General features: G+C 34.9%; 1 protein-coding gene across 3 annotated transcripts in view; it reads right to left on the reverse strand.

The window, feature by feature from the left end:
• Nucleotides 1–20,441, reverse strand: part of CNTN5 (contactin 5) — a 1,109,255-nt gene that overhangs the window by 278,316 nt on the left and 810,498 nt on the right. The gene's annotated exons all lie outside the window — the stretch shown is intronic.

The raw sequence follows: 20,441 nt of genomic DNA on the forward strand, positions 1-20,441 counted from the left end.
AGTGACCTCTGCTCTCCACTAAAGCAACATTCTTCACTATTAGGTAGATAGTGCAAAAAGTACACTAAACACAACAGTTTGATTATATTGGTATTTATTCATTCTATCTATTTTTCCCTATCCTCACCTATATTATCAGTCCCAAACATAGCAAATTACAGTTCAAAGTACAACACATAACAGCTTGTAAGGGCTAATACTTATCCAGTTTATTTCTTTTAATTTTTTTTATTCTGGCATATTATGGGGGTACAAATGCTTAGGTTACGTATATTTCCCTTGCCGCCCTATCAAGTTATTTTTATAGACCACAATTCCATTTAGGTAAAGTACAGAACAAGACTTCATACTCTATTTTTTAAGATATAGGACATAAGCAGATGTTAAACAATTTATTAACAGATAATATTAGTCATTATTTTGGTGTAATGATAGAGGGCTGTGAAGATTCATTCCCAATCTTTACATGTTTAAAATTAACATTGTTTGTTAAAACATTTTTAAACATAATATAAAAAGTCCCCCACAAAAGCCAAGGGGCACCAATAGCTCATTAAACATTTCATATAAAGGGTAGAGTACTCCATAGTCAATCTCACTTACAGAGGAATAGAGACTCATATTTGCCTTTCAGTACTGTTTACCTTCAGTTGCATTGATATTTGCATTCTATTTTCATTTTTTTGTAATTGTTTTTCCTAGTAATTTAAAGTCACTTAGGTCTTTTTAGGAGATTCCAGTCCCTACTGTAATTAAAACCAGAATAATTCTTAGACACCAGTTCAAGCTATTTTGTTTTGCCATTTTTGCCTATATCCAAATTACATGAATCTTGCTGTAACAGTCATTAAGCCAGAAAAACTAATGGTGGGGCAGTATTTATCTAGATACATATATATTTAGATGAAATAGATATATTTCCCTAAGAATTTGGCCCTTGGTCTTTAGATTTGCAAATTTTGTGGCCCCTTGGCATTCTCTAAGATAGAACTGTCGAATTTGAGGCTAAAGTAATCATAAAATATTTTAAATATTAATGCCAGCTGAAGTAAAATGTGACCCTTGGCTTAATATGTAAAACCAGTTGTAGAAAATAGTCTTTAAACTCACAGGGAAAAAAAAAAGGTTTTACCTGAAAGAATATTTGGGGAAGGTAAAACTGACAAAAAATTTCCAATATTTCATATCTATAGAAAAATTTTTATAGGTTCAGAGTTTCTTTGGATTACTAGGGCAGATGGCAATGTATATTATAAGCACAAAGCCAGACAGTGAATTTTCTACCATCTATTTTCAGCTGAAACCAGGAAAAGCTGAATAGAAGTAGAGAGAGGTATATAAAATACTAACTAGCATTCTTGGATTAGGAAAAGCTTGAGAAAAGAACAGTGTCTTGGAAGGTATTTCAGAAGGAAGCAGAACATCAGGGCACAGGCAAATGTTTCACAAATATTCCAGAAAACCAGGTTGAAAGAAGGAATTAATATATAAGTAACATGTCTTTGTATATTGAGTCTCTTGGAGAAATATAATAGCAACTCTATGAGGTAAGTTCTATTATTTTTACTTCAAAGATTTTGAAAATGAGATTCAAAGAAGGTAACTCATCTGATGACATATAGCTGGTAAATTATTGAACTGATATTTGAAATTACCTCAAACTACCAAACTTATTCTTGTTCTGCCACTTGATGCTGAAAATATACCCTACTCAATTACAGAAGAATTATAATTTTCTCTGAACTTAATCTGGTAAAAAAAATTATTTTGAGGATTAGAAAACTAAATTAGAAAAATCACCTTTGCTATTTACTGTCCCTCTTTTAAACTCTTTCTAAGGAAGAATTTGGTCAAAGACTTACCCTTTTATCTTCCTGTTGCCAGAGTTCATGCATAATTTTTTTCAAATAAAGGCAAGGAAAAAAAAGTGCACCATCTGACGAAAAGGCTGTCTTATTCTTATCCCTTAGTTATATACAGATGGTTAGGGCAGGTTTAGATTAACATTTACTTTTACCTTTCATTTATTTCTTAAGTAACTAAAAATGACTGAGAAGGAAACAGCTAAAATCCAGACAAAACACTTGAAAAAAAGCATCTCAAAATACTGGACAACAGGATATAAAGGATGGTGATCCCCCACATATGTTAAATAAATTATGTTGGGTCATACAACTTTCCAACCTTGCTGGAAAAAAAAAAAAAAACACAAGTGTTGGTGAGCATGTAGATAAAAGAGAACACTTGTACACTGGTGAGGGATGTGTAAATTGTAATAGTCATCATGGAAAACAGTGCGTAGGTTTCTTCCAAAAATTAAAGATAAACCTACCATAGGAATCAGCAACTCTACTTCTGTATATATACCCTAAAAATCTGAAATCAGTATTTTGAAGAGTTATCTGAACTCCCATGTTATGGCAGCATTATTCACAATAAGCAAGATATGGAATTGACATAAGTGTCCTACAGTGAAAGAAAGGATAAAGAAAATGTGGTATTTACACACAATGGGATACCATCCAGCCTTAAAAAAGAAGGAAATCTGCTCATTTGCAACAACATGGATGAACCTGGAGGACATTATGCTGAATGAAATAAGCCAGGCACAGAAAGGCAAATACTGCATGATCTCACTTACACATGGAATCTAAAAAAGTCATACTCATAGAAGTAGAGAGTAGAATGGTTCTTATCAGGTGCTGAGGGTAGAGGAAATGTGGAGATGTTGGTCATAGTATACAAAGTTTCAGTTAAATAAGAAGATTAAATAGTGCAGTGACTATGGGGAATAATACTATATGGCATACTTGCAAATTGCAGATTGCTAAGAGACTAGATTTTAAATGTTCTGACCACACACAAAAATGATAATTATATGAGTGGGTGGATATGTAAATTAGCTTGATTTAATTATTCTAAATGTATTCATATCAAACCATCATGTTGTACCTCACAAATATATAACAAAAGAGAAAGTATTAAACTGAATGAAAATGAAAATACATGTATCAAAATTTGTAGGATGCAGCCAAAAGAAGTGCTTAGTTGGGAATTTATACCAGTAAATGCCTAAATTAGAAAAAAGTCTCAAATTGATGACCCAGATTCACCTCCAAGAAAGTAGGAAGAAAAGAGCAAATGAATCCCAAGGTAAGCAGAAGAGAGGAAATAATAAAGATCAGAATAGAAATCAGGAAATAAGAAAACAGAAAAATAATAGAGAAAAGAACTGAAAGCTGTTATTTAGAGAAAATCAATAAATTTGATGAACCTCCATCCAGAGATTAATAATGACAAAAGAAATGACGGAAGACACAAATACCAAGACCCAATACCAAGAATGAGACTTGACATTACTAGATTCTATAGATAACACAGGAATATTATGAACAATATTATCATTATATTTAGCAAATTAGCTGAAAATAAAAAAAATGCTGGTAATATACACAATACTTTGAATCCTGCAGGAAGATATAGATAACGTTATTAAGCATATGTCTACTAAAGAAAATGAATGTCTAATTAAAGCCTTCCTTCTTCCCCCACCCCCACACATCCATGTTACTTAACAAAAGAATTCTACCAAACATATAATGAAGAAAAAAATATAAATTTTACACAAAATTTTCTAGAAAATTGAAGAGTTGGGAATATTTTACAATTCATAATATGAGGTCAGTTTTACTCTAATACCAAAATTAGTCAGAAAGATTACTAGAAAACAATACAGGACAATATCATTTATGAACATATATGCAAAATCCTTGCAAAAATTCAGCAAATCAAATCCAACTATATAAAAGATCCCACCATTACTAAGTGAGATTTATTTCAGGAATGCAAGGTTGGTTTATTATTTGAAAAATCAATCAAAGTAACTTATCACATTAACATAGTAAAAAATTAATAAATGATAATTTCTTTAGAATTAGAGAAAACATTTCACAAAATTCAGTGTTCAGCTCTGCATTAAAAAACACTGTCAAACAACTAGAAGAAAAAGGGAATTTCAACCCTAATAAAGCACATATAGTAAAACCTGCAATTAATGTCATACTTAATGGTGAAAGACAGTACTTTTTTCCTGACATTAGGAAAAAGGCACCTATACGGACTCTCAACATATCTATTCAAATTGGAGGTTCCAGGTTATGAAATACGGCAAGAAAAATAAATTAAAGATGTACAGGTTGGAAAAGAAGATATAAAGCTGTTTACTTGCAGATGACATGATTGTTTTTATAGGAAATCCTGTGGCATCTGTACAGTCACTAGATCTAATAAGTGAGGTAGCAAGGTTGTAGGATACAAGATCAAAATACAAAATCAATTTTATTTCTGTATACTAACAATAAATAATCAAAATTGAAGTAAAAATACCATTTAAAATAGCAATACTATAAGGCTGCAGTAACCAAAGAGCATGGCACTGGTATAAAAGTGGAAGCATAGAACAATGGAACAGAATAGAGAACCCAGAAATAAAACTGTCTTCCTACAACCAACTCATTTTCAACAAGGCAGACAAAAACATACACTAAGGAAATGATGCTCTACTCAATAAATGGTACTGGGAAAATTTGATAGCCACATGCAGAAGAATGAAATAGGAGCCCTATCTCTCATTATGTACAAAAATTAATTCAAGATGGATAAAAGACTTAAATGTAAGGCATGAAACCATAAAAATTCTAGAAGATAATATAGGAAAAACTCTTCTAGACTTAGTCCTAGCCAAAGAATTTATGACCAAAACAACAAGGATAAATACAGCAACAATAAAAATAAATGGGACTTAATTACATTAAAATCTTCTGTACCACAAAGGAAATAATCAACAGAATAAATAGACAACCTATAGAAAGGGAGAAAATATTCACAAACTATACATCCAGCAAAGGACCAATATTTAGAATTTACAAAGAACTAGAACAAATCAGCAAGAAAAAAATACATAATCCTATAAAAACTACACACAATATATAAATATAATTTTTTCAAAATATGATAGACAAATGGCCAACAAACATGAAAAATGCTCAACATCACTAGTCATCAGGGAGATACAAATCAATTAGGCTTTTAAAAAGCAGCCTGAAGAAATATTTCAGCAGTACATTTAATTTAATTAATTGGACTTCTGACTTGATATATTTTATTTTCTCTACACATTTAAGTCACTGAAAATGTATTAGATTAGTTTTTTCTTTATATTACACTCTTTAACCCCAAAACAAAAGTAAAATAAGAGCCAAATGGTGTAACCACTTTATGCATGATTTATATGGTATAAGTCTTTATGTTTGTTCTATTTTCTGTTATTTGTTACATAGAGTCAGTAAAACCCACAGACTAAATATGATGATGAAGGCTATGATGGCAGAGCGATTCCCCTGGACTAGCTTCCTTTATATTTCAATCCTCTCTTGTAAGAGATGTTTGTGTGGAATCTCACAGGTGGCATGGTTAGGGGTAACCAAGACTGTTGATGATACAATAATTGTTTGTGATTTTATAAGATAAAAATATGTAGTCAATTTTTTATTCTAAGATCTTTCTAGTACTGTAGAAAAGATCTTTTATTTAACTCAGATTTTAAATATTAAATTGCACATAAATGGAGAAAGAACATGTCATTACACAGGTTCTGATTGACTTGATATCTAAATTAGAGTGTAATGTATGTCACTTTAGCCTTATTTTAATTCATCACATCCAAGATACCTCTGATTGCAAGACACATCATTATTTTAAGGATCAATAAGAAAGAAAACACTGCCAATTAAACTACAACACACCATTGATTTCAATACACATCTAAATTTCAGAGATATTAAAATGAGAAAAAATGTATGCCTTGGGTCTATTACAACCATGCTTTCCTTCAGTAGAGTGTGGCTAAATGTAATGGAATTACATGAAGTGGAGACGGGAAAATATTCTTTCTCTGTGTGTCTGTGTTAGAAACACTGGTGTTTGGGCCGGGCGCGGTGGCTCACGCCTGTAATCCTAGCACTCTGGGAGGCCGAGGCAGGTGGATTGCTCGAGGTCAGGAGTTCGAGACCAGCCTGAGCAAGAGCGAGACCCCATCTCTACTAAAAATAGAAAGAAATTATCTGGCCAACTAAAATATATAGAGAAAAAATTAGCCAGGCATGGTGGCGCATGCCTGTAGTCCCAGCTACTCGGGAGGCTGAGGCAGGAGGATCGCTTAAGCCCAGGAGTTTGAGCTAGGCTGACGCCATGGCACTCACTCTAGCCAGGGCAACAAAGTGACACTCTGTCTCAGAAAAAAAAAAGAAGAAGAAGAAACACTGGTGTGTGCTCTTCCTCCAGAAATGCTGGGAAGGCTGTATTTCTCTGTAGAGATGTATAAAACAAGTGACATGATTTCAGAATATATCTATCTTCCTTTGAGAAAAATGTTCATAAATAAAACATTCTAAAGTTTGCAATATAGATCGATTCAATCTTTCTAGAAGAAGAAAAGTTGGGAAAAATGACCAAAATTACTTATCTTTACCTTTCGTAGTATAAAACAGCAGCAGACACATGTTCCTGTTGAGTATTATTTTTGTATCTATTGGCTACTAGCTAGAATTTTTTTCAGACTTAAAAAAATCACTATTATAAAGATTGGACATGGAACCTATACTGCACCATATATTATAACTACCAACAAAAACAGTGACAGGTCACAGAAGGTAGGCACTGCTATATTACATTGTAAATTAAAAAGAAAAATAGAAAAAAATAGAATGGCAGATATTGAGCTTATGTCTTAACATATTTTGTCTCAATATTCTTTCGGTGGACTTAACCATTCATTCCCACACATGCATACCACACACACGCTTAACATGTTTCACTTATACAAGAAATACATTCAATCTAATTGCAGCAAATTCCACCATGTACATATGACTGTACTACCAAAAATCAAGCATACAGCCAGGGACAATGAATACAAAAAGTACCAAATCAAAAAAGAATGAAAACCTCTACTTTACTGTTAGATAAAATAGAAAATGCTTAGATATAATGAAAGATCTTGACTTATCTAAGGCAAAACTGAATAAACTCTGAGACAATTTGGAACCACTTTGATTATACATTGCATATGCAAATATACTTATTTAATTGCATATTTAAATAGTATTTCTAGATTTACAACACAGAAGTCAAGAATATGAAGTTGCAATATTTTAACTTCACAGTAAATTATTTTATGATAAATATTATTACAGAGATTAAAAAAACTAGTTAATATTTCCTGTAAGATACAGGCACAGGAAATTTTTTTTTTAAATGCAATTTAGGTAACAGTCTTTCCCTGTAATTTCACCCTCCCTTTCCCCATCTCAATGGCATTTGTTCCCAAGTTGTATGATGTCCTGAGAGAGATATTCCAAAGGCCAAGTTGGAGTTACGTCTCTGTTTGCTCACTGGGTGAGAACACAAGTGTGAACAAGTAAATTGTATATGTGGTCTTCTGTGTCCCATGTCTTATAGGTATGGTAGACATAAGAGACAGTTTTCTCCTATATCAATTCTCTGCCGAAGATGACTAAATACATGTAGATATGATGTATTCTCTGCATTTCAAGATAAATTCTTAACTGGGAGAATAAGACTTCCCACCATCATGTATGGAATTAGGTGCTCAAAGAAATACCTCCTATGCCACATTCTAGATTATGATTTATAAGTATGTAACTAATGAGGCTGAGATGCCTCCCTAAAAGGCCAAAGAAAATCACCAACTTAAAAATATACAATTAATAAAAGAAAAGTTGTGCTTTTGTAAATTGTCATACAGAGTCATGAAACCATGTAACACTAAATCTTTTGTATCATAAAAACTTTGTATTGAGTATCTTTGTAATTAATAAAATATCTTGAAAATGTGGAGAATAATAATAATAAAATTACCTTTTCTCTAACACTACCCAAATAAGAGATGCTTTTAACTTCCTTGATACGGGCTAAATATACAAAAATATTTTGAGAAGAGAAGGGCAATCTATCAATCTGCAGTGACTTGATAGTTACAGCTCATAGGGAAGTCCACTCACTTTGTTCTAACTCTGTGTTTACAGTACACCAGCTTTTTAATTAGTCTTGTCTCCATGGTTATTAACAAATTATTGCAGTTTTTTCCTGCTTCATCAGAGTGACTTTGGTAGGACAACTTAATCATGCTATGACTGCAAAATTGTGTTTCTGAAACATGAGCATGTAGGAACAGACACTACTTCATAAGACCCTACTAAGATGAAGCCATACTTTGAGATACAGCCTTATAGAGTCACTCAGCTTTTATTTCTACAATCTTTTAAATGTGTACACATATGTGGCCTGAGACTTATAATCCTTTTACTATATTAGTTTATTCAAGCTTCTCCTTGAGTACACATATACACCTATTATGTTGATAAGTGATTTAACTCAGTCAACAAATGTTCATTATGCACAAAGTTAGTGGGAATAAATTTAAGAGACATCTATGGAGATCAAACAGGTGACGCTGAAAAGGAATAAGGAGTCAAAGAAAATTAAGGGTTTATACTGTGGGTGATTGCCTGCATGGTTACCTCTAGTGACAGTGAAAAAGTCCTTATGTAGGTAGATGATGGATGAGTATTGGGAGCTGTGTTTGGGTTAAAGTTCTATGAACCCAGACTGGAGCTAGAGGCTATGGAAAATACAGTTGAAGAATATCAAACAGGCTAAATTAAAAGGTACAGCTGGAGCCAACAATCAAATTAAAAGTCTAAAATAAACATCAGGCTGAATGGCACAGGAGTGATTTGAAAATCAAGAGTAAGGCCTGGGGAAGGGTAGACAACTGAACAAATAAAGTGCATGTAGCAGAGCCTATAGAAAGCAGCAATTGGAGAAATTCCCAAAACTAATGGAACATCAATAAATATACATATATATTTCAAAAAGACATACCCTGTCTTATTTTTAGCAGTGAAAAGAGAGCCAAATTAGTTCAATAGTAATAGACAAACTATGGTTGTGGCAGATAGAATAAAATGAAAGAAGTAGACTTGAGGGATTTAAATGTCTGACAGGTTGGGATGGAAGGTTTGGCAGAAGTCAACGATGATGTCGAGAGTTTGAGGTGAGATACTTGTATATTAGAATTAGGGAGAGGGATGTATCAAGGATAGTATATAGGTAAGTCATATTTAATCACTACATATTAAAAGTTTCAAAGTGATTAAAATGATATATACAAAATTTTAAAATGCATAAAATTCCAATGGCATGCATATTACCAATGCTTGGCACTTAAATTTCCAACTTCATATTAAATCATTCTAAGAATTGTATATAAATGCATTTTAAATTCTAAATTGACCTTTCTCTAGTGGGCAAGTTTTGTTGCTGTCTCAGCTCAACTAATACTGGTATGACAATAGATACATGATGAACAGGCTTAGTTCATCACACAATGATTCAGTAAGACACGTACCACTTTTAGGAGTCTGTGCACTGTGATAACTTTAAGAATTAAGTGTTGTCATCAAACATATCAGGTAGCATTAGGTCTCTAATAAAGATATTCTAGAAAGTTTGTTGTTAGATAAATCAACGTTAAAAGCAGCAATATGAGGCCGGGCGCGGTGGCTCACGCCTGTAATCCTAGCACTCTGGGAGGCTGAGGCGGGTGGATCGCTCGAGGTCAGGCGTTCGAGACCAGCCTGAGCAAGACCCTGTCTCTACTAAAAATAGAAATAAATTATCTGGACAACTAAAAATATATATAGAAAAATTAGCCAGGCATGGTGGTGTATGCCTGTAGTCCCAGCTACTCGGGAGGCTGAGGCAGTAGGATGGCTTAAGTCCAGGAGTTTGAGGTTGCTGTGAGCTAGGCTGACGCCACGGCACTCACTCTAGCCCGGGCAACGAAGTGAGACTCTGTCTCAAAAAAAAAAAAAAAAAAAAGAAAGCAGCAATATGAGAGTTAAAACACCATTAGAAGACATAAACATTGGGCAAAACACTTAAATTTCTAGGAGAACACTCAGTGGGAATTTGTGGGTGATGACTACATAAAATGTATACAAATTCAAGACTGTGAAAGTTCAAAATAAGGAAATTAAGGTCAGAGGTGAAAGAGGATTTGCCTTAATTCATTTGTTTTTAATCCACTGACATATGCCAGAGATGTAGTTGAAATCTGAGGTATGGAAACTATTCAGTACTAGGCAGAAGTTTTGTTTTAAGTATACTAAAATTGTTGACAACTTTTTAGTTGAAACTGCCTGTTTTCTTGATCCAATAATGGCTCATTCAGGTGTCAAAATTTGCATCTGGGAAATATTTTGAAGGTGTTGGATAGGATAAAGTTATCATGGATATATTATTTCTTTATATCTTCCTTATGAATCTTAACATCCAAACAGTTTCTGATCTCATAATTAACATCCAGTGGAAGAGATTAATCCATGGCAACTCCAGGGAGAATCACCTGAAAGAAAGCTGTTGGGTAATTCTAAACTGATTTAAACAAAAATCTCAGTAATTTTAGGATTATCTTTTGAGTCATGCCCTTGGTGATTTGTCTTGCTTTTTAATATTCCTAATTTTCAATCACTGAAATACTGAAGTACATCCAGAATAATCTTAGCTATGTATGCTAAATTGAAAGTTACTCTTAGCAACTGAAAAGCGGTATAGTAAATTGAGAAGAGTATTTGTTAGTATCAGGAGACCAAGTTCTGCCTCCACAGATTGCTAGCTGTTTAGTCTTGCAAATGTATTCAGTTTCTTTGCTGAAGCAGATTAAGTGGTCTTATGGCAGCCCTGGAAAAGCTGGACATATGACATCAGTTAACTGTGACTCCAAATGTGAGTCATTAATTGGTCCCGTTTGCCTAGAAATAGATAACACCCTTTAGTGCAAAAGTAAATGAGTAAATAAAACACTTTCTTCCATAGCTGGCACTATGGAAGAATGTTGAAAATGTAAAAAGTATCAAATGAAGAAGTGCCAAACCATTAGCCTGAGTAGAACATTCACATGTCTTAGTCTAGCCATTCCTTGTGAAGCTCAGTTTCCCCTCTACGAATGGATGTCAGGGTACTTAATCTCTAAAGTTCTTTCAGGATCCATCACCTTTGGGCACCACTTGAAATGAGAATGTGTCCTTGCTCTCAACAATGCTAAAGCAACCGACAGGTCACAAGGGTAATTTTCTGGATTGAATAATGTACCATTTTCCTGTGAAATCTAAACATTTATTGATTCCGAGACCCAGTAATTGACTAAATCCCTGGATCTTCTGTCAATCTAATGATTAAGTAATTTGATTTTAGTTTGATAGACAAATACCACATAACTCCAATTCATTTTTAATTCCTACAGCCCTTAGTGACTGGCAGTTCCAAATAAACGGTATTAATAAATCATCAATCTGTAACTGAAGAGCAGGTCCTTTCAGAAACATTTGCCAGTTGCAGACTGTGGGCTGTCTCAGAGGAATATTTGTCATTCTCACAGTAACAATGGGACACAGGGGCAGCCATTTGAGTCAGCTAAGCTAAGGACTAAGGAAAGAAAACATAAACTACAGCAAAAATGCTTTTATGGATTGATAACTGGTACCTTTTTATTTGCAATAAGCATATAAAAGAGAAAAAAATTACTTAATATCCTGGTTCCCTAATAGGCATTTGATGGAGTGTAACAAAAGCTGATTTGTAAATGCTATCTGAAAGGAAGATAAGCAGGAACTAAAAAGGGCAGGAAATTGAATGTGTTCTTCCCTCCCACCTCACCACCAGATTTCAGATGAGTTTGGAAAGGTCATTCACATAATTATTACAGTAACAGGTTCAAGGCCTTTTGAGCACAGCTGATCTGATTGTGTGTTAATGGCTGCAAAAGCAAGATAAGGAACATGTAAAGTAAAAAAAAAAAGGAAAATCTGCCTGTAACACTATTGGCTTGCAGGATTGTCATAGTGAGTCAACTGATGTTGCTTTACAGCATATGGCTTTTTTTTTTTTTTTTTTGTGGAATAACCCCATTTGCCCTTGTGCACGGGGTCATTTAAGCATCAGTGACCAGATTTTACTTCTTTGCAGTCAGTGGCTATTTGACATATCTAGTGATTTTTCTGGGGTCTGAAAAATGTCACATGATGAAATGAAATGTGTCAGAAAACTATAGCTAATGTAAATGTGGTAAGAATTTTCAGGGCCCAGACATGTGAAAGGTTTCCAGAGACATGTGTCTGACCAAAGTAAAGGCAATAACATACGTCCTGTTATGAAAGATTAACCACATTTCTTGTACCTGAATTCAATTCAGTGTACATATGCAGTATGTGCTGCATATATATGAGAACACTTTAGGGATCCAAAACTTCAGTACAATAAAGAAGACAGATGTATACAGCTGCCCCAAGGTGGGGGGGGGCAGCCTGAATTGTGAAATATGGGTGGTCATACAGTTACAAAGGTAAGAGATTGGCTCTCAAGAAAATCAGGGAGGATTTAAGGGAGAAGTGGCATTTGCCTTACGGAAGGAGTGTGGTTGATTAAGGGATGGGTTTGGGAATGTCAAGTGGAACTGGTGCTAGTTTTTAAATTACCACCTCTCAGCTCTGTCCTGCCATACTTGGCTTTGTGAGGCTGGGTCTAGGATTCTGAAAGCCACACTGCCAGGAGGGGCATTACAGGGAGAATGCAAGGCTGGAGGACAGAGAAGGGACACTCTCCTTGTTTCCATCCTGTAGGTTTCCTATGGGCTTCTTGTCTGCTTGAAAGTCCTGTGAATGGCACCTCAGCAAGGCATCCTTCTCATGGAGCAGTGGAAGACAGTTTGAATTTTTACAACACTTGCAAGACAACTTCATTGTGTCCCACTTCAGCCATTCCTCAGAGGTCTGGGTCTTAGAGGGGTACCTCTGAGGTTATAATTTTCAATAATCCCAACTCTTCCTTTTTTTCCTCAGCTCTAGGAATGGTGGCTGCTTTCTGCTGTAAGTCTTCATATTTTAAAGTTCTCATTTTTACCCTATTACCTAGTTATTAATAACAACTTGTAGCATACCCGGATGAAAATATCACCACTTTCAATTACATACTACATTTAGAAAAAACCACTGAAATGAAATATTCATTAGGGTCCTAAGGGATTCCTTGATTGAATTATCCTTTGACTCCTTATCTCTCACTTTCTTTCAAGAGTACTGGGTCCAGGGCTTAAAAGCAGACCTGAGAAATATCAAAGATAACTCTTTTTCCCTAACTAAGGTCTCTGGGCTGAATGCTGAGCAAGAAAAGCCAAAACTCTGCATTTCTACTTCCTGCATATGCCACCAATCATTTTAAAATGTTATGTAATAACGTTATTGCCAACAGGCAGCTAATTAAGTCTGCCTGACTCTATCCTTCTACCCTTAATATTTAGCTCAAGTGTGGGTGGATGAGCAGCCAGCAGAGGAGAATGTTTAAAATTTTCATTTTCAACTCTTACCCAGATCATTTCTCTCCTTTCAGGGAACATTACATCTAAATCATTAGAAGACAAATGGGCATTATTATATTCTTACAGCAGTGCAGGCAAAGAGCTTCTACTGCTTCTCCTGATAACCCATTTTCCCCGTAACAACTCATTTTGTCAAGAACTTTTACATTACACCCAATCTAATTCTTCTAGTTTAATCCTAGAGTGTTGGAATTTCACTCCCTCCCCACCTTGTTGAAACTGGAGAACAGCTTGTGAGCAATCTCTTGATAATAACCTTCCATATGTCTAAAACAGCCTTTTCTTTCCAAAGCAATTAATCCCCCTCCATTTTTTTACACTTTGCCATTATTTCCCAAGCCTTCACACACCTTTGTGTCCCTGTGGATCCTCCTCAAGCATTACCCATATTTTCTGGGGAAATACATTTGCAAAATTGACCAAAACCAAGTAGAGCATGTCACAGTCACTTTATGTAATAAGTTCTGTGCTCAATATTGTGCAGTTCTATTTTAAGAGTAATTTTTAGGAGTGAACTAGTACACACATGTTGTGTTTTGGCCCAGAAGCCTATAGAGAGACCATCTGATTTTTGCTAAATTCAGATTTAAGTAGAGGTTTCTTTAGAAGAAAATTTGCAGCTTGTATCTTTCTGATGGAATTTTTACTAAACTTCAAATTAGGAAGGTTGGTGAACTTGGGGGATATCTAGACATAATGAAATTTTATAACCTAAAATCATTTATTTTCTTCTGTTTTTCTTTAAGAATACAGAAAAGGTATATACTTACATATTTAAAAATTATCTATGCACTATAGCTGTACTAATTTGTATCCTCAAAGTTGTAGGAGCTGAACACGTTTAGAGACAGATCGTGAAGAGGTAAATATACTTTTCAAGGGTAATAAAAACACAGTTTGTGAGCAACGGAACAATATTCTGACATGTTCTGAATGTATGATTCTTTAACAATTGAAGAAATTTCTTAGTTTGACCTATCTCATGTCATGGGACATAGAAAGTTGAAAGGAAGAAAATCTGCTGTTATGATTGTTTAGTCTCAGTTTAAAGTTGGTATATAAAAGATAGGCAAGAAATCTCTCTAGAGATAAAGGTTGATTGAGGCAGACAGCTTGGTCAGAGTGTTTAGCCGATATTTATGTAATGACTAAGATGGGATTCAAGAAACTGTGATACTATGTTCTGCTAAATGTATGACAATAGAATGCAATATCTTTAAGAACAGAGACTATGGAAATCCTGGAAGCTAGGACAGTGTCTGGCACATAATTGTCTCTCAAAACCTTCAGACCTGTATTTGGTTCTAGGTTCTTTCAGGATACTTTAGTCCATTTACATTTATGAGACAAGGCTATCCAAAGCTCTCCCCTTGCTTTTAAGTACCTCTTTATTAATGAATGAATAAATTTTTTCTTAAGAGAGAAAGGCTTACTTTATTTTACTGTGTTTTGCTTTCTCGCACTTTGAATTTTTTAGCAATCAACAGTTTGTGGCAACCAGTGTCAAACAAGTCTATGGGTACCATTTCTCCAACAGCATGTGATCTCTTCATGTCTCTACGTCACATTTTAGTATTTTATAATATTTCATACCTTTTCCTTATTATTATATCTGTTATGGTGATCTATGATCTGTGATCTTTGATGTTACTGTTGTAATTTTTTGAGAGTGCCAAGAACCGCACCCATTTAAGATGGCAAGCTTGATAAATGTGTGTGTTCTGACTGCTTCATTGACTTGCTGCTGCTCCCCGTCCCCCCCACCCCCTCATCTCTCCCTCTCCTAAAGCCTCCCTATTCTCTAAGACATAACAATATTCAAATTAGGCCAATTGATAACTTTACAGTGGCTCCTAAGTTTTCAAGTGAAAGGAAGAGTCATATACCTCTCATTTTTTCAGTCAAACACTAGAAATAATTAAGCTTAGTGAGGAAGGCATGTTGAAAGTCAAGTTAGGCAAAAAGCTAGGTCTCTTTTGTAAACTAAGTTATGGGTGTAAAGGAAAAGTTCTGAAAGGGAATTAAAAGGGCTACTCCAATAAATGAACAAATGTTAAGAAAGTGAAGCAGCCTTATTTCTGATATGGAGAAAGTTTTAGTGCTCTGGATAGAAGATCAAACCAGCCACAAAATTCTCTTAAACCAAAGCCTAATCCAGAGCAAGACCCTAACTCTGTTTGATTCTATGAAGGCTGAGAGGTAAGGAAGCTGCAGAAGAAAAGTGTGAATCTAGCAGAGGTTGGTTCATGAGATTTAAGGAAAAAGAATTGTCTCTACGAAGTAAATGTGCAAGGTTAAGTAGCAAATGCTGATGGAGAGGCTGTAGCAAGTTATCCAGAAGATCAAGCTAAAATCATTGAAAAGGGTGGCTACATTAAACAACAGATTTTCAATGTAAATGAAACAGCCTTCTATTAGAAGAAGATGCCATCTAAGACTTTCATAGTTAGAAAGGAGAAGTCAATGCCTGGCTCAAAGCTTTAAATAGCAGATTAATTCTTTTGATAAGGGCTAATGCAACTGAAGATTTTAAATTGAAGCCAATATTCATTCACTGTTCCAAAAATCTTAGGGCTTTTAAGAATTGTGCTAAATCTACTCTGGTTGTGGTCTATAAATGCAGCAACAAAGCCTAAATGACAGCACATCTGTTTACTGCATAGTTTACTAAATATATTAAGGCCACTGATGAGACCTATTGTTCAGAAAAAAAGATTCCTTTCAAAATATTACTGCTTATAGACAATGTCTCTGGTCATCTAAGAGCTCTGGTGGGGAGATACAAAGAGATGACTTGTTTTGATGCTTGCTAAAACAACATCCATTCTGCAGCCCATGAATCAAGGAGGGATTTTCAACTTTCAAGTCCTATTATTTAAAAATACATTTGGTAAGGATATTGCTGCCATGGAGAGTGACTTCTCTGATGGATCCAGACAATGTAAATTGAAGATCTTCTGTAAAGGATTCACCACTCTAAATGCTATCAAAAATATTCATGATTAATGACAGGATATCAAAATATCACCATTAACAAGAGTTTGGACGAAGTTGATTCTAACCCTCATGGAGAATTGGAGGGCTTTGAGACTTTAGTGGAGAAAGTCACTGCAGATATGGTGGAAACAGCAAGAGAACTAGAATTAAAAGTGGAGACCGAAGATGTGATGGAATTGTTTGAATCTCATGATAAAACTTGAATGAATGCAGAATTGCTTCTTACGGATGAGCAAAGAAAGTGGTTTCTTAAGATGGCAATTATGAGTGAAGATGCCGTAAACACTGTTGAAATGACAACAAAGGATTTAGAATATTACATAAACTTAGTTGATAAAGCAGTGACAGAGTTTGAGAGGACTGACTCCAATTTTGAAAGAAGTTCTACTGTGGGTAAAATGCCATCAAACAGCCTAGCATGCTACATAGAAATCTTTCATGAAAGGAAGCATCAAAGCATTCAGGAAATTATATTGATTATTGTTTTATTTTAAGAAATTGCCACAGCCACCTCAGTCTTTACCAACCCACCCTGATCAGTCAGCAGACATCAACATCAAGGCAAGAACCTCACCAGCAAAAAGATTATGACTTACTGAAGGCTCAAATGATCATTAGATTTTTTAGCAAAAGCAGTGTTTTTTAATTAAGTTCTTTACATTGTCTTATTAGACATAATGCTATTATACACTTAATAGATGACAATATAGTATAAACATAACTTTTATAAGCACTGAGAAACCTCAAAAATCCTGTGACTCACTTTATTGTGATATTTACTTTATTGCAGTGGGCTGGCACTGAACTGGCGATATCTCTGAGGTATACCTGTATATCTAGGAAGGCGTTTGATGCAATGAATAACATGATAAAACTCTCATTTTTGGTAGGGAATCTGGATTGCCCCAGTAAGGCCAGCAGCAGGCAAAGTTAAAAACAGCAAGATTTTGTACTTGTGATCTTCTCTTTGTTTGTCCTTCAAGCCAATATTGTATCAAATATTACTCTCTGTTATGTATATATATATTTTTACTCTGTCCTTTACCCTAGCCTTTAAACATGATAAATCTCTCTCATCCTCACTCTCAAAACAAACCTTTCTTGTGGGGCAGTAGATCAAGAGAGGTTTTACAGACTGTTGTAGTAAATAATAAGTACGACTTGAACATGATAATAAGCTTTGAGAATAAAATAAAGTTTCAGTTATACAAGATGAATAAGTTCTAGAGATCTTCTGTGCAACACTGTGCTTATAGTTAACAATATTGTATGGGCAGATTTACAGTGTATTAAGAGGATAGAGCTCATGATAAGTGTTCTTATCACAATAACAGAGTTGGAGAAATTTTAGGTCTAAGATAAAAAAGACAATAGAGTGTGGTAAAAATAGGCAGGAAAAAGTGGGGACAAGAGTAGGAATGTAAATTTGGGTGTAAGAGAATATAAGAGGGCAAAAGATAGAGATGGGGAGTACATGTAGATGAATTTTGGGGGGAGGACAGAATAAAGCATACAGTACTTATTTATCATTTGTTAATAAAAAGGATTGTATGGGTTAATTAGACAGTGTTTCTGAGTTCATGCATTCCTTCAGCAGATATTTCCTATGTGTTGTCTGTGTGGCACGTACTGTGTTTGGCACTAGGAATTTGCAAGTGAGTAATACAGCCATGATTTCTGTCCTCATGGGACTTAGAGCTTAATCAGTGCTGGTGATTCTGTTTCCCTCTTTTGCCTGACACCTTCCCTTTCCCCCCAGACTCTTTGCCTTGCCTTGCATACTGACTACTTCACACTCGGGCTTGCAAAATGGCTTCTGTTTGGCTTCAGCCATGGAAGCCATCAGAGGAGATGAGAAGGCATGAGGAAAAAGAAGTTAGGTTATGAATTTTATAATCCCTTCTTCAGCTATGTTCTCATAATGTCTGCATCTCTATGGCTACAGTGACTCCAACTCCCATTGTATGACCCCTGACCCACTCCATATCTCCAGCTCTCTCTCCCTGGTTCTGATAACGCTATCTCCTTCTCCTTGCTCCTTCAGGCCTAAGGATGATAATCAGTTCTTGTTATTACTAGTCAGTGTATGTTTCTTTTCTTCATCCTCTTAACCCTGCTCACAGATCTTCAACTTGTCTCTTTATTTAGCTCTATGGAACCATCTGAGTTGGATCCTGTTTACAGCTGGGTTCCTGACTAATATATATAAATTTTTTAAAGCAGAGAAACATTTATGTAAATAATTTAAAATTGTTTTAAGGATTATAAAGGGAGGAAAAAACCAAGTATTCAGATATAGAGTAATGGGTGTGAGTTAGACAAAGTGGTTACAAATGGCTCCTCTTCAGGAAGTGATCCTGAAGTTGAGGCCAGAGGATAAGTGGGAACCACCATGGAGCAAACAGGGGAAGAGCTTTCCCAGTAGAGGAAACACAAGTGCAAACGCCAAGAAAAGGTCTTGACCTGTTCGACTCCTGAATTTGGTTATAACACTCCCGGAAGAACATTGGTTAAAACACTCTATGAGGACACACTGAGGGGGAAAACAGCCTGAGTGGTAAGATCCTGACTAGGATCCAGTGACAGATACTAAATTTCTTGAAACAGGCAAAGGCTCGCCAGAGCACCATGTAGTCGTGAGTGTGGGAAGAAGCTCAGGTGAGCTGTGGGAATTAAGCAGCTGCTCAGACATTAGTTTGAAATTGCTGTGATCATGTTGGGACGCAGTGATGATCTATATCATAAGATAACAGGCTGTGAAGGAATGAACACATGTCAAGATGTTATTTCTTTGATCTTGTTTCACAAGGGTGGCAGGTTTGTCTTGAGGTAGAGGTAGATCTCTTCGTAATATGTTTCTTTTTTCATAATTGTGACATTTCATAGAAAGGATATCAGATGATCAACAGAGACTTTGAGGTGGTGTATCTTATTTCCACTCTCTTTTATTTATTTACTTTTTAGAGTAGGGTGGCAAAGAAGGAGTAGAGAAGTCGAAGAAAATAAAATACTAAAAGAACATAAAATATTTGACTATTGCATATTACCTAGTATAAAAGGGACTTTAAGCATCAATTTACTAAGCATATTTCAAGGCTTCCAAAAGCAGCCACATCTAACTTATTAAATAAACCTGCCTGGGGAAATATTTATATTATTTTTTCACTATAAATCTAGTTTTCTAATTTGTTTTATGATATGACCTCCCTTTGTTTGTGGCTTTAGTACAAATTCTGGCATTTAAGAATTATCTAACTGCAGGATGTACTAAAACCTTTGTCATCAAGCCAGAATATATTATATTTGCATTTGTCAGAATTGAACTTTTTACTTGGAACATTTTCAGACTTACATGATATCACACATGAAAAATGGTGAAAAGAAAGATTTTTAAGGTATTATTCAATCTTATGCATTTAAGTAACATATTTGGGTTTGGAAGACTTCCTCAGATATCTGCCCAAATACCCCCTAGATGCAGTTTAAGTTTTGAAATGTATTTCTACTTGTGGGCATCTTTTGCTTAAAAGATGGACCATGTGATAATTTATTTTTCTTTTAATCAATTGTGATGTTTCTTATTATTTAAAGTACAATTGCACATACATGTTATTTCAATTAGTCTTGAAATTAAAACACATGGTGTTTACTAAGTTCATCCCCTAAACTTCCACTTACGAGCTAAATTTTTCATGTTTACTAATATTTTTCTCACCCACAGGGTAAACCTACTTTAATAAGCACATTTATGTAACATGTTTTATCTCTAAGTATTTTATAGTTATGCTGTGGGAATTAGCTCATTACAACTCAAGTTAAGTGATTAGTAACTCTGATAGAGATGCATTTATGCAAATTATAATTATAGAATCTAGAAAGGACCCTGAGGTCTTATCATCCTTAAAAAAACCAAAATATCAACACTCAG

This window comes from Lemur catta, chromosome 7, assembly GCF_020740605.2.
Source record: "Lemur catta isolate mLemCat1 chromosome 7, mLemCat1.pri, whole genome shotgun sequence".
Taxonomy (NCBI): Eukaryota; Metazoa; Chordata; class Mammalia; order Primates; family Lemuridae; genus Lemur; species Lemur catta.